This window comes from Melospiza melodia, unplaced genomic scaffold (assembly GCF_035770615.1).
Source record: "Melospiza melodia melodia isolate bMelMel2 unplaced genomic scaffold, bMelMel2.pri scaffold_262, whole genome shotgun sequence".
In the NCBI taxonomy this organism is placed as follows: domain Eukaryota; kingdom Metazoa; phylum Chordata; class Aves; order Passeriformes; family Passerellidae; genus Melospiza; species Melospiza melodia.
In genome coordinates this window covers 31062-45362 of record NW_026948584.1, presented here as the reverse complement: position 1 = coordinate 45362, position 14301 = coordinate 31062, and the positions used below count along the sequence as shown (strand labels likewise).

At 44.9% G+C, this 14301-nt stretch overlaps 2 long non-coding RNA genes across 4 annotated transcripts; both read right to left on the bottom strand.

The window, feature by feature from the left end:
- Positions 1-1895: 1895 nt before the first annotated feature.
- Positions 1896-3241, bottom strand: LOC134433785 (uncharacterized). Its single transcript, XR_010031719.1, has 2 exons — positions 2937-3241; positions 1896-2163 (listed from the first exon to the last, which is right to left on the bottom strand). It is a non-coding gene; the product is annotated as an uncharacterized LOC134433785 (long non-coding RNA).
- A 203-nt stretch (positions 3242-3444) lies between these two features.
- LOC134433786 (uncharacterized) lies at positions 3445-7833 on the bottom strand. 3 transcript variants are annotated; one of them, XR_010031721.1, is made up of 5 exons: positions 7679-7833; positions 5210-5274; positions 4591-4654; positions 3825-3900; positions 3445-3704 (listed from the first exon to the last, which is right to left on the bottom strand). It is a non-coding gene; the product is annotated as an uncharacterized LOC134433786 (long non-coding RNA). The 3 variants fall into 3 exon arrangements; XR_010031722.1 differs by having other exon boundaries at positions 7694-7833; XR_010031720.1 differs by lacking the exon at positions 7679-7833 and having other exon boundaries at positions 3448-3704; positions 5210-5771.
- Positions 7834-14301: the final 6468 nt, after the last annotated feature.

Below are 14301 nucleotides of genomic sequence, written 5' to 3'. Positions count from 1 at the left end.
CGGCTCGGCTCCCTTCGGCCGAACTCGGAGCTGTTCTGTGCGCTCGGGGCGCCTCGGCTCGCTTCGGCAGAACTCGGAGCCGATCAGTGCGCTCGGGGCACCTCGGCTCGCTTCGGCCGAACTCGGAGCCGATCAGTGCGCTCGGCGCGGCTCGGCTCTCTTCGGCCGAACTCGGAGCCGCTCTGTGCGCTCGGGGCGCCTCGGCTCACTTCGGCCGAACTCGGAGCCGCTCTGTGCGCTCGGCGCGGCTCGCCTCGCTTCGGCCGAACTCGGAGCCGCTCTGTACGATCGGCGCGGCTCGGCTCGCCTCGCTTCGGCCGAACTCGGAGCCGCTCAGTGCGCTCGACACGACTCCGCTCGGCTCCCTGAGGGCGGGCAAGCGGCGCCGCCTCACGTTAAACTCGCGCGGCTCGGGGCTCTCCTGCTGCCGCGTCCCGCGGGCGGCCCGGCCATCGCACGGACACGATCGGGAGCGCGGGGTGGCACAGGAGCTCATTGGGCTGTGACCGCACTCGCGCTAATTAGCGCGCACGAGAGCAGCGGGCTCGGTTCGGCTGAGCTTGGCTCCGTTCAGGCAGCCTCGCAAGCCTGGCCTCGGTTCGCTCGAGGCCGTCAGGTTCGGCCGGTCTCGCCTTGGTTCGGCTGAGCTCGTTCCATTCGGCCGAAGGAGGCGTCGTTCGCTCGTGTTTTTACAAATATCTTTCTATATTGACTGTATATTTCTATCTTTAGTTTTGTACTTCTATAATACTTCCATTATTCCAAATAAAAACCCCGTCCCTAACCAAATGAATAAAAAAAACCCCTTCTTTTAAAGGATATTGAAATATTTTTTATTTATACTTTGTATAATTATACATTCATATTTTAATTTATCGTTTCTTTGGATGTATTACATTAATAATGATATATATTATATATATAAAATTTTAAAATAGATTTAAATTATTATTTAAATTATGTATAATATCTACTGCTACAATTAATTTTTTCTTATATTTTTAATTTTTATATTTATCTGTATGTATTTATTATATATTTCTAAATTTAGATTTCTACCTTTATATTATTTGTATTTATAATTCTTACAATCAAAACCCTGCCTATGGACCAATAAAGAAAACCCGCTTTATTTAAGTATTTTAAAAATATTTTCATGCTTATAATTGTCATATTTATATTTATAATTTGTTCAATATTAGATGAGAACACACCTGCTCCTGCACCCCAGTGGGGCTCCTTCTCCTGGGGACCTTGGGGCGCCCCAACGGCATCAGAGCCCCGAGTCTTCACCCCCTTCTCCTCTATTTAGAAACTACACTGGAACTTCTTTCTGGAAACAAAGACATTACCTAAATCCTCTCCCTGTGTCCCAGACAGATAGATATTCAGTTATTAGTTGGCTGGGCAGCAGTTTCTTAAATAGAATGATAAACAAGATGTGAACATTTCCAGCTACAAGCAAATAGGCAAATCTGAACAAGGTACTGATGGCCAGCCACTGAACTTATTTTGAAGCAATTTTTTAAACAACAAAATACTGATACCACAAAAATAAAGCAAAAAGCTAACTACTGGCTAAGAAAAAATTAACTTTTGACAGCAACAACATTCCAACCACACAGGCTTTTTCCCGATGTCATACCTTATAACTACCTCTCTTGGGAATTCTCATCATGTATCCCAAAAGGAATAAATACCTCAGAGCGTCCTAAAGCAAAAAGTAGCACACATGAGCTCCTCACACTCCCGGGAGGCCGGCACAGCGTGCACTGAGTCTGCAATGAATTCTGCTCAGTGAGGATCTGCAAACAAAGGTTCAACTCATGAACTGAACTGATTTTAAAGGGAGGTTTTCTAAGCACTGAAGCACAACAAAGAACAAGCAACAACAATTCTTAAAAAAATCTGCAAGTTTTATTTAGCATATATGCGACTGATTTCCACGCTGTGGCTTCTCACTTTGATTTGTCTGTACGTTCAGGAAGATGACAATGCACACTCTGCCTTCCGTGAGCCCCCACAGCAGCTGAGCGCTGCTCCGTGTGCTCAGATCATCAGGAACTGGATTACACGTGCCCGGATGGACTGGAACTGCTCTGCTGCAGATTCAGGAGACGATGGCAGAGAGGGGCTGGCCGAGGTGTCGTCCCAATTCCATTTCTGTGTGACGAGAAGCGGTTTGTTCCCAACAGCTGCAACAATCCCCAGCTCCCTTCCGTGGTGAGTACCGATGGCACACAAATGGCAGCCTGAGGAAATCGTGTTCTGGGCTCTAAGTGCTTGGGACAGGGTCTGATTTTTTTCTTTTGCACTTGTATGATGATTAATACAACAGGGCTCTGATGGATGACATGGCAACACAGAATTAAAAACTCCTCAATAGGATTACATCGACTTCTAGGAAAAGACAAAAGCTTAGGACCCTTCTGAAATCTACTTTTAATCCAAAGCACGGGGATTGTCAGCATGCTGCACCTTCCAGCTTTTCAAAGCAGCTTCCCTCTCAAGACCAGGAAACATTGATTTCTACAGAAACAATGGGCAACCCCCAGGCTAATCTCAGCACTACTGTTTAATAGGGGACCTGCCGGCATGCCAGTCCAGCTTCAAGAGTGCTTTACTTCAGTCTAACATTCCCACACAATTCTTCTCACATCTCCCAACCCTGACATCTTATTTTCCCCTAAAGCTTCTCTTCATTAGCAATTTCCAAGTTACATGGTATTTTTACAACATTCAAAAATGTCATGCTGGACTGTGCTAGAGAGCAATCTGCAAATATCAGCTTAGCAAAGTTTGAATTGCCTTGTCCAGAGATAAAACCTACAAGTGAACACCTACACCTGCCTACAAAGAGCTAACAAGCCCCTGGCAGCTGCCAGCATCAAAGCACAGCGGATGTTTCTAATACAGGGTAAGGATAACAATATCACCTTCTGTTCTCTCCAGCTTCTTTTCCCTGCAGTCATATTTTGCTTCTTATGATTTTTTTAGTCCCCGTATCTTCTTGGACAGCACCGAGCCCGACGACAAGGATACGAGAGCCTTTCCCTGCCGGACGGAGAGAACCAGGAAAACAGTTAAAATAAGAACAGGGCAGTTTGAAATTCATACCTGCAACGAGAAGCAGCGCCTAACCAACAGAACAAAAGTAAACAAAGCACGACACCTCCCTGGGGACAGAAGACTTACAAACTCTCCAGGATTTACAATTCTAGTCACCAACCCCTTCAGGACAGCAGCCAAGTGTCCCGTGGGGCGGTGCTGCACCAAAGAACCATCTGAGAGGTTCCAAAGAGTGAAATGCACAATATTTTGCAAAGACAAAAAATCTTGCAAAATAACAAAAATACAATAGATGTAAACTACAGGGCAAGAGTACAAGTGTTACCTTTGGCAGCTGGAACCATCCAGGTGAGCGCCTGATAACTAGATCCTCACCAGAGTTTGAACCCTTCAGGACACAGAAGGGTTTTCCCCAGGAATTTCACAGACTGAGTTTTGATAGAAGCACGCTCGCCGGATCCTCAGAAACGTCGCCCATTCTCCAGGTGTCTGGAGAGAACTGCAAATGGCTCTCACGTAGTTGGAGCTGGTTCTGTAAGGTCTCAGGGTGAATTTCACCAGATGCAACCAAACTGGGCAACTCCCAGTGGGACAGAAGGAACCCAAAGCTTGGGTAAGCAGAGCTGCAGCAAATACTGAGGAAACAAACATAACAGTGTAAAAAATAATAAACCATCCTTTTTTTTCTGTTGCTTTTGTTTTTTTTTTTCTTATTCAGATCAGCATAGCAATTAAAGAGAAGGTGAAAAACTCACCATTACTGAACATTTCATCACCTGTAAGCTGAGCATCCTTAGCATAGGGGACTCCAAAGTTAAAATTCACTGATCCCTGGGAAATGAAACCAAATATCGTATGGTAAACAATCAAACAGCAGACATAAAAATTTGTTTCCTCTAAGGACTTTCAGGTACGTATGTATCTTTGCATTACACATTAGAACATACACTTTATACCATCACCTAATACATAATAATTTACCTTTAAATTTTGATAGTATAGCATGAATTTTTAACTTAAACTGGTGATCTATTATTATTTAGTTGGTGCCTAAAGTTATTTCTGCTGTCACATTCAAAAAAACATGAATTTTTTTTACTGGAATGAGCAATTGATTTCAAAGTCATCACAAGCCCACCAAAACACAAAGCTGGGTTCACTGGACGGGCCTGTGAGCTAGAAGTAGTTAGGCTTGTACTTCCCTCTTGTTCTTCCGGAACCAATAAATCCTGTCAACAAAACCAGGATCTTTAGCCCACTGCTGTGAAAGATTCTACAAGGATGATGGTTTGATTTGTGTTTAGAAGTTTTGATTTGAAATGGCCAGTTCAATGGATAAAGACAGTTTACGTAGTATTACATTACTATTATTATTATTTCTATTATTATTTTTACTAGTACTACTGCTATTGTTATCACCTGCTACTGGAAGAAACAAACCAGTAGTACCTATACTTAATTACTTTTATTTCCAGAAAATAATAAAGAAAAAGAACCAAACCAAAAAAAGTCACTTCCTACCTTTTATATCAAGGGATGAAAAATTTCTCTTGGGCTCTTCTCCAATTTATCAAGACTCATAGCACTGAAAGGCAAACAAAACAGTGCTTTATAGAAGGCCAAGTGCCTTCCTCTGTTCAATGGAATGTTCTGTGGAACTGCCGTTTCTTTCCCAAAACACTAACTTCCAACACTTCCTAATCGTATTTTGTATTTTAAAACAAAAGAAGTTAGTGAGACTCTGTGCCGAGATCAGGTTTAAATTTATTTCCTTCCAAAGCACAGAGCTCTGTTCCATCACCCTTCCCTTTGGCTCTACACTGAACCATGGTGAGCATTTGAGGAGTGCTCAATAATCAATTCTATTTCTCTCTTTTTCTAGTTCTCTCTATTTCTAAATCATTCAAGACAAGTCAAATGAAAAATGACAAGTTCAGCATCAAAGTCACACTTTTTCCCTTTGTCTGGTCAAGAACAGGCTCTAAATCCACTTATTGCTGCCTTCAAGGTTTAAGACTTGCAAAACCATTTTTACATGTTTTACAGGTTTATCATAAAACCCACAGAACGCAAGCTCTGAATTACAGGAAAAGGTACACAGGCAAATATCTAAAGGGATCACTTATTTGTAAATACATACCTTGATAGAGATCGCACTGAGAACCTTTCCGCGGGACTCTAAGGGAGACGTATTTTCTCAGTACCCTGTAAACAAGAAAAGCTACGATATATTACAGGACATCCCCACTTTTTCCACATATTCAAATAGGATTTTTAATAAAAACAGTTCAGTTACAAAAGAAGGAAGAAAACCAAGCTAATTTTACTCAGCTGTATTTACTGCCGATTTAGAGAAAAATGCCGGGCCGCGTCGCCCGTTGCGTCACACGCCGCGCCAGCAGCAGGGCCTGCCGGGAGTTGGAGTCTCGGGCTGACAGCCACAGCTCCGTCCCCCGGGAGCCACCGGGACCTGCACTCCCTCCCGGGCATCAAACGGCTCCTTCGCCCCACGGCGGGGAAGGACCTGAGGCAGCACCGCTCCTCCCCAATGCCCTCTCTTTTTCCCTCCAACTCTTTTTACTTTTTTCACCCTGTTTTTCACCACTTCCCTTCCCTCTTCCTCTCCCGCTTCCCTTCCTTCCCTTCCCTTCCCCTTTCTTGTATTTCTAATCTTGGTTTACCTTTCCACCTTTAGAATAAAAAAGCAGCAGTAGAAACTTTCAGGCTACCCGAGAGTAAAAAAAAAAAAAACTCCAAAACGAAAATGATTTAAAGAAAACTATTTATTCCCTGGGAGCCTGAAATTTTCTACTGCTGCACGTGACACAGAGCTTTTATTCCTTCTTATAGATAGTTGATATTTTATATATATTTATCGTTTATATTGATGTATTATATTAATAACTATATATAATATGCACCTTATTCAAAAAATATACGGGAAATATTTTTTAAATTATTTACCATATCTACTGCTACAACTTATTTTTCCTTATATTTCTAATTTTTATATAAATCTTTAACGTGTTTATGATATATTTCTATACTCATATTTCTACCTTTATATTATTTGTATTTGTAATTTTTACACGAAAACCCCTGCTTTGGCAAAGAAAAAACAAAACCATCCATTATTTTAAACTACCTAAATGTTTTTCTATATTTGTATTTATCATAATATACAACAAATGATAGATATAGATAGATAAATCACATCCGTATTTATATCTATTTTATATCCATTTCCTATAATATTTTTCATAAAATATATGCAGTATTACTTGTATTATATATTGTATCAATTTATGTTATTTTATATTTACAATTTATTATTAATTTTTTATATATCTGCATATAGTTGCAATACATTTATATATTTGTATTTTTGTTTGGGTTGTATTTACATTTATATTCTCTATTCATATATCTAAAAACATACACAATACTCTATTAAAATTAGAATAACTTATTGTAACATATAATGACTCATGTTACATGTTAAATTTTAAAAATTGACCGAATATATAAAAAAAAATGGCTCATTCCCATTGCTACACATCTATTTCTTTTGTTTCAATATAGTTAGAGTCATAATTGTATATTTAAAATCCAATTCCTAAATGAAATGACAGAACAAACAGCATCAAATTCCCACCAATATCTTCCAAAAACATCAAGATACCTCCAACAGCCAAACAAGTGTCAGCGAAAAAACAAAGAACACTCTTTTCAATAACAATTCTCATCACGACAGAAAAATGGAACCAAAATAAAAGAAAATCCTATAGAAACACACACAGCAAATTACAAAAAGTACTAAAAAAAAGTCAAACCAATCTACTAAACTCAAGACAGTGCCACTGACCCTGAACGTTACTAAAAAAGAAAAAACCAACACAATTCTACCTCTACACTAACTCAAAGAATAAACAATCCTCTGTAAAAATAACTTTAAACCTGAACTAATTAACAAAATGGAAAAACATCTCAACCACTAAAAACTAAGAAATTAACTACCCAAATAAGTAAATACTTTAAAAACCCACCATATAAATACCCACGTTCCCAAAATAAACCCTGATAAACAATACTCAAATACATTAAAAGACAACAACAACCAAAAAAAGAAAATAAAGAAAGCAACAACAAGAATAATACCAAAAACCAAATAAACTGAAATCTGCAACAAAAAACTTATTTCCAACTGAATAAACCCATAGTGCCTCAAGCTATCAAAATAAAAATACCACCTAGAAACAAACACAAAGACTAAAGACAAACGTAACCATAAACAACGTCCCCCAAATTACCCGTAACCATAAAACATACACTACAATCAAACAAACCAAACAAATAAAAGCCCTGGAAGACGATAAACACACATGCAATTATAAAGATTAAAAACCCGCTGCTATGAAGGACAGGACGCTACCCCAAGCCCCCCAAAACAAACACTACACACTCACGCTAATAAAAGCCACCGCAACAGAATTAAAATGCGAACCGCTGCTTCGCGCTACGACCCGTAAAAAACATTGCGCGCCCTTCTAAACATAATACCCCGGCAACAAAATATATATCCGACTACAAAACCCAATCCGAAACGAACCGTTATCATCCCTACCGGCACCGAGAACCGTGACGCTCAGGAAGAACACCGTATCCCTTAGCGGACAGCCGCTGCAAACCGAACCCAGCGATGCCATCAACGCCTCCAAAGCGCCTCCAAGCCACGGACCGCCGAACTTGGAGCGGCCGAACCCCGCGCTCGCTGCCGGCCCCGGACGGAGCGCGGCTCCCGGCAGGAAAGCGGCTCCTGCGGCGGCTGCTCCGGCGCGCGGGGCCGGCGCCGTCCCGGGGAGCCCCGCCCGCTGCCCCTGCCCGGCGGGGCCGGCACCGGGCCCGGGGCTACCGGCGGCGCCCGAGCCCCGCGCCCGGAGCGGACGGAGCGGCCGGCACCGCCCGGGCCGGCGCAGCAGCGCCCGCGCCGCCTCTGCCGCCCTTGGCCGGCCCGGCCCGGCTCCGCTCGGCTCCGCACGGCTCGCACCGGCGCGGCTTCGCCACTGCCGCCCTCGGCCGGCCCGGCCGCGCCGAATCCCCCGTGCGCCCCGGCAGCTGCCCGGGCCGTGCCAGCAGCGCTCCCGAGCGGGAACGTTCCGCGCCGGGCCGCGGGCACGGGCAGCGCCCTCCAATGCAGCGGCACAGCCCCATTGCAGCCCTGCAAACGCTGCCGGAGCTGCGGCTTCCCGCAAGCCAACCCCGAAACCGCAGACGGGGCGCACCTCACTTCAACAAGGGCAAAGAAATGCGTTCTCCCCTCCAGTTTCACCCCCTAGGAGAGCAGAAAAGAAGGGGCGCTCCCCAAATGAAAGCCTTCGACTGATGGGAAAGGGCGATTTCGACCTCCATTCAAACCCTTGAAAAGGAGGGACACCAGGGCTGCCCCCTCCATTTAAACCCGAGGGTGATGAAAATGGGGTGGCTGCCTTCAAATCAAACCCATAATACCACAAGAATACTTTTCCCATTCCCCTTAGAATAGAACGCAGGGATTCCCTGTCACCCCCGGGATACCCCTAACAGCCTGGAAAAGGCAGCTTTTCCTGCAATCAACACCCTTAAAACCACAAGTCAAGAGGGATCCCCTCAGGTCAAACGCAGACAATAAGAGAAGAGGAGCTGCTTCCTTCTCCTTAATCCCTTTTGTGCTCATAAGCTCCACTTTTGTTCCTGGGGAACCGTGGAGGGACTGGCAAGATGAAATTGCAAAGGGGAAGGAGAAAATTCCCCGCTCCAAACCCACACGGGCTCACCTGTTCGGCTGCTGCTCCCCGGCACAAAGATTCGTCCCTCGGCGCCTCCTTTAAGCGATGCTCCACGTACCCAAGCGCGGATCCAGGTGTTGCCCCCGACCCTGTGGGAAGCTCCCGCAGTCCTTCCATGAGACAGCGCCGGGAGCGCCCTATAAACCCCTCCACTCAGCAGCTCCATGCAAAAGGGAGCTGAGGCAAAGCCTCCCCCTAAAACAGCCTCGCCCCGGCAGGAGCCGGCCCCTCATCATCCTCACACTCACACCTGGGCTGCTCCGAGCCCCCATCATCCTCACAGCTCACACCTGGGCTGCTCCGAGCCCCCATCATCCTCACACTCACACCTGGGCTGTTCCGAGCCCCCATCATCCTCACAGCTCACACCTGGTGCTGATCTGAGCCCTCATCATCCTCACACTCACACCTGGGGTGCTCCGAGCCCCCATCATATATTTTTCATATTTATAGTCGCATGTATATTTAGAATTTATATTACTGTATAATAAAAATTATATTATATATTGCATCTCTTCATGTTACTTGCATAGATTTCTATTTCTATTCATAGTTTGGTATTATATCTTTATATCTCTATATATTTATTATATATTTCTGTATGTCGATTTACATTTCTATAGTACTTATATTATTTAAAATAAAACCCCTGCCTCTAACGAAATAAAAAGCAAAGACACCCCTTTATTTAAAACACATTTAAAATTTTAAAAATAATTTTGTTTGTCATAATTCTATTCACATCTATATTTGTAATTTTCATTTGTTTTATTTATAGATATTATATATATTGGAGAGAATACCTTTTTATATAATAATATATAGATTCTTTTGACACAATAGATTTCTTTTACTTCTATTTATATTTATTAAATATTTATTGATATCGACATATATATGATATATTTGCATTTCTAGTTTTATATTTTTTATGAAATCTCCAGCCCATACCCCAATAAAAGCCAAACAATCCCCAATTTATTTAAACTATATTTAAACATAAATCCTGTCACGGCTGCATTGCACAGCAGTGCCCCAAGCTAATCTGACCCTTGTTCATCTCCTGGACCTGAATCTGAACCCGCTCACCTTGATCGCACCTGGCAGAACCATTTTTGTACCTTTTTCGGGCATGTCTTGTTTTTGGTTTTTTTTGTCTTGAGTTTTTGTGGCCTTTATTGCCTCTCTTTCTTGCCTTGTTTCTTGGGGCTTTTACTCCCTTTTTCCTTGATTTTTTTCTGGCATTTCTTGGGTTTTTTTCTTCGTTTCTTCTTGCCCATTTTGGTGTTTTTTCTGGTTTTTCCTTGCACCCCTTGGGGGGTTTTTTTCTGTTTTGTTTTTTTTTTTTTTTTTTTTTTTTTTTTTTTTTCTTTTCTTTCTGGGTTTTTCTTTGCCATCTTGGTTTTTTGTTCTGATTTTATTTTTTGCCCATCTTGGGTTTTTTCCCTGGTCTGTTTTCAGGGATTTTTCTTGCCCATCTTGAGGCTATATTCTGGGCTTTTTCTTGCCCATCGTGGGGTTTTTTTTGTGGGGGGGTGGTTTTCTTGCCCATCTCGAGGTTTTTTTCTGTGGGTTTGTTTTTTGTTGGGTTTTTTTTCTTTTCTTTTTTTTCCCCCTAGGTTTCTCCTTGCTCTCCTGGTTTTCTTTCTTTCTTTCTTTCTTTCTTTCTTTCTTTCTTTCTTTCTTTCTTTCTTTCTTTCTTTCTTTCTTTCTTTCTTTCTTTCTTTCTTTCTTTCTTTCTTTCTTTCTTTCTTTCTTTCTTTCTTTCTTTCTTTCTTTCTTTCTTTCTTTCTTTCTTTCTTTCTTTCTTTCTTTCTTTTTCTTTTCCTTCCTTCCTTTTCCTTCCTCCTTTTCCTTCCTTCCTTCCTCCCTTCCTTCTTCCCTTCCTTCCTCCCTTCTTTCTTTCTTTCCCTGTATTTCTAATCTTAGTTTTCCTTTCTAGCTTTACAAGAAAAAAGCAGCAGTAGTAACTTTCAGGCTACCTGGGATTAAAAAAACTCCAGAACGAAAAAGATTTAAAGAAAACTGTTTATTCCCTGGGAGCCTGAAATTTTCTACTGCTGCACGTGATATAGAGCTTTTATTTCTTCTTATAGATAGTTGATATTTTATACTTACTTTATACAGCGCTCCCTGCCGTGTGCACCAGTGCACTGCAGGCACAGCGATCCCTGCCGTCTGCACAGGCGCACTGCATGCAGAGCGCTGCGGCGGCGTTCGGTTCTGTTTAATGAAACTCGGCTGAATTCGGCTTGGTTCGGCTCTTGGTCTAAACTCGTTTAAGTTCGGCTCTTCGGCCGAATTCGGCACGGTTCGGCTAAACTCGGTCGTATTCGGCACATTGTCTAAATGCGGCTCAAGTCGGCTACACTCGGCTATCGGTTCCAGTCGGCTATCATCGGCTCTTGGTGTAAACTCGGCTATTTCCGGGCACACTCGGCTCTTCGGTGAAAATTGGCTGTTTTCAGCCACACTCAGCTCTTCGGAACAATTCACACAGTCGCGCTTTACGGCAGTCTTTACGACAGTCGCGCTTTACGGCACCTTTCACGACAGTCGCGCTTTACGGCACCTTTTACGACAGTCGCGCTTTACGGCACATTTTACGACAGTCGCGATTTACGGCAGTATTTACGACAGTCGCGCTTTACGGCCGTATTTACGACAGTCGCGCTTTACGGCACCTTTTACGACAGTCGCGCTTTACGACAGTCTTTACGACAGTCGTGCTTTACGGCAGTCTTTATGACAGCCGCGCTTTACGGCACCTTTTACGACAGTCGCGCTTTACGGCACCTTTTACGACAGTCGCGCTTTACGGCAGTCTTTACGACAGTCGCGCTTTACGGCACCTTTTACGACAGTCGCGCTTTACGACACCTTTCACGACAGTCGCGCTTTACGGCACCTTTTACGACAGTCGTGCTTTACGGCACATTTTACGACAGTCGCGATTTACGGCAGTATTTACGACAGTCGCGCTTTACGGCCGTATTTACGACAGTCGCGCTTTACGGCACCTTTTACGACAGTCGCGCTTTACGACAGTCTTTACGACAGTCGTGCTTTACGGCAGTCTTTACGACAGCCGCGCTTTACGGCACCTTTTACGACAGTCGCGCTTTACGGCACCTTTTACGACAGTCGCGCTTTACGGCAGTCTTTACGACAGTCGCGCTTTACGGCACCTTTTACGACGGTCGCGCTTTACGGCACCTTTTACGACAGTCGCGCTTTACGGCAGTCTTTACGACAGTCGCGCTTTACGGCACCTTTTACGACAGTCGCGCTTTACGGCACCTTTTACGACAGTCGCGCTTTACGGCAGTCTTTACTACAGTCGCGCTTTACGGCACCTTTTACGACAGTCGCGCTTTACGGCACCTTTTACGACAGTCGCGCTTTACGACAGTCTTTACGACAGTCGCGCTTTACGGCACCTTTTACGACAGTCGCGCTTTACGGCCCTTTTACGACAGTCGCGCTTTACGGCAGTCTTTACGACAGTCGCGCTTTACGGCACCTTTTACGACAGTCGCGCTTTACGGCACCTTTAACGACAGTCGCGCTTTACGACAGTCTTTACAACAGTCGCGCTTTACGGCAGTCTTTACGACAGTCGCGCTTTACGGCACCTTTTACGACAGTCGCGCTTTACGGCACCTTTTATGACAGTCGCGCTTTACGGCAGTCTTTACGACAGTCGCGCTTTACGGCACCTTTTACGACAGTCGCGCTTTACGGCACCTTTAACGACAGTCGCGCTTTACGACAGTCTTTACGACAGTCGCGCTTTACGGCAGTCTTTACGACAGTCGCGCTTTACGGCACCTTTTACGACAGTCGCGCTTTACGGCCGTATTTACGACAGTCGCGCTTTACGACACCTTTTACGACAGTCGCGCTTTACGGCACCTTTTACGACAGTCGCGCTTTACGGCACCTTTTACGACAGTCGCGCTTTACGGCAGTCTTTACGACAGTCGCGCTTTACGGCACCTTTTACGACAGTCGCGCTTTACGACAGTCTTTACGACAGTCGTGCTTTACGGCAGTCTTTACGACAGCCGCGCTTTACGGCACCTTTTACGACAGTCGCGCTTTACGACAGTCGTTACGACAGTCGCGCTTTACGGCACCTTTTACGACAGTCGCGCTTTACGGCAGTCTTTACGACAGCCGCGGTTTACGGCACCTTTTTACGACAGTCGCGCTTTACGGCACCTTTTACGACAGTCGCGCTTTACGGCAGTCTTTACGACAGTCGCGCTTTACGGCAGTTTTTACGACAGTCGCGCTTTACGGCACCTTTTACGACAGTCGCGCTTTACGGCACCTTGTACGACAGTCGCGCTTTACGGCAGTTTTTACGACAGTCGCGCTTTACGGCACCTTTTACGACAGTCGCGCTTTACGGCACCTTTTACGACAGTCGCGCTTTACGGCAGTTTTTACGACAGTCGCGCTTTACGGCACCTTTTACGACAGTCGCGCTTTACGGCAGTTTTTACGACAGTCGCGCTTTACGGCACCTTTTACGACAGTCGCGCTTTACGGCACCTTTTACGACAGTCGCGCTTTACGGCAGTCTTTACAACAGTCGCGCTTTACGGCACCTTTTACGACAGTCGCGCTTTACGGCACCTTTTACGACAGTCGCGCTTTACGGCACCTTTTACGACAGTCGCGCTTTACGGCAGTCTTTACGACAGTCGCGCTTTACGGCACCTTTTACGACAGTCGCGCTTTACGGCACCTTTTACGACAGTCGCGCTTTACGGCACCTTTTACGACAGTCGCGCTTTACGGCAGTCTTTACGACAGTCGCGCTTTACGGCAGTTTTCACGACAGTCGCGCTTTACGGCACCTTTTACGACAGTCGCGCTTTACGGCAGTCTTTACGACAGTCGCGCTTTACGGCACCTTTTACGACAGTCGCGCTTTACGGCAGTTTTTACGACAGTCGCGCTTTACGGCCCTATTTACGACAGTCGCGCTTCACGGCAGTTTTTACGACAGTCGCGCTTTACGGCACCTTTTACGACAGTCGCGCTTTACGGCACCTTTTACGACAGTCGCGCTTTACGGCAGTCTTTACGACAGTCGCGCTTTACGGCACCTTTTACGACAGTCGCGCTTTACGACACCTTTCACGACAGTCGCGCTTTACGGCACCTTTTACGACAGTCGTGCTTTACGGCACATTTTACGACAGTCGCGATTTACGGCAGTATTTACGACAGTCGCGCTTTACGGCCGTATTTACGACAGTCGCGCTTTACGGCACCTTTTACGACAGTCGCGCTTTACGACAGTCTTTACGACAGTCGTGCTTTACGGCAGTCTTTACGACAGCCGCGCTTTACGGCACCTTTTACGACAGTCGCGCTTTACGGCACCTTTTAC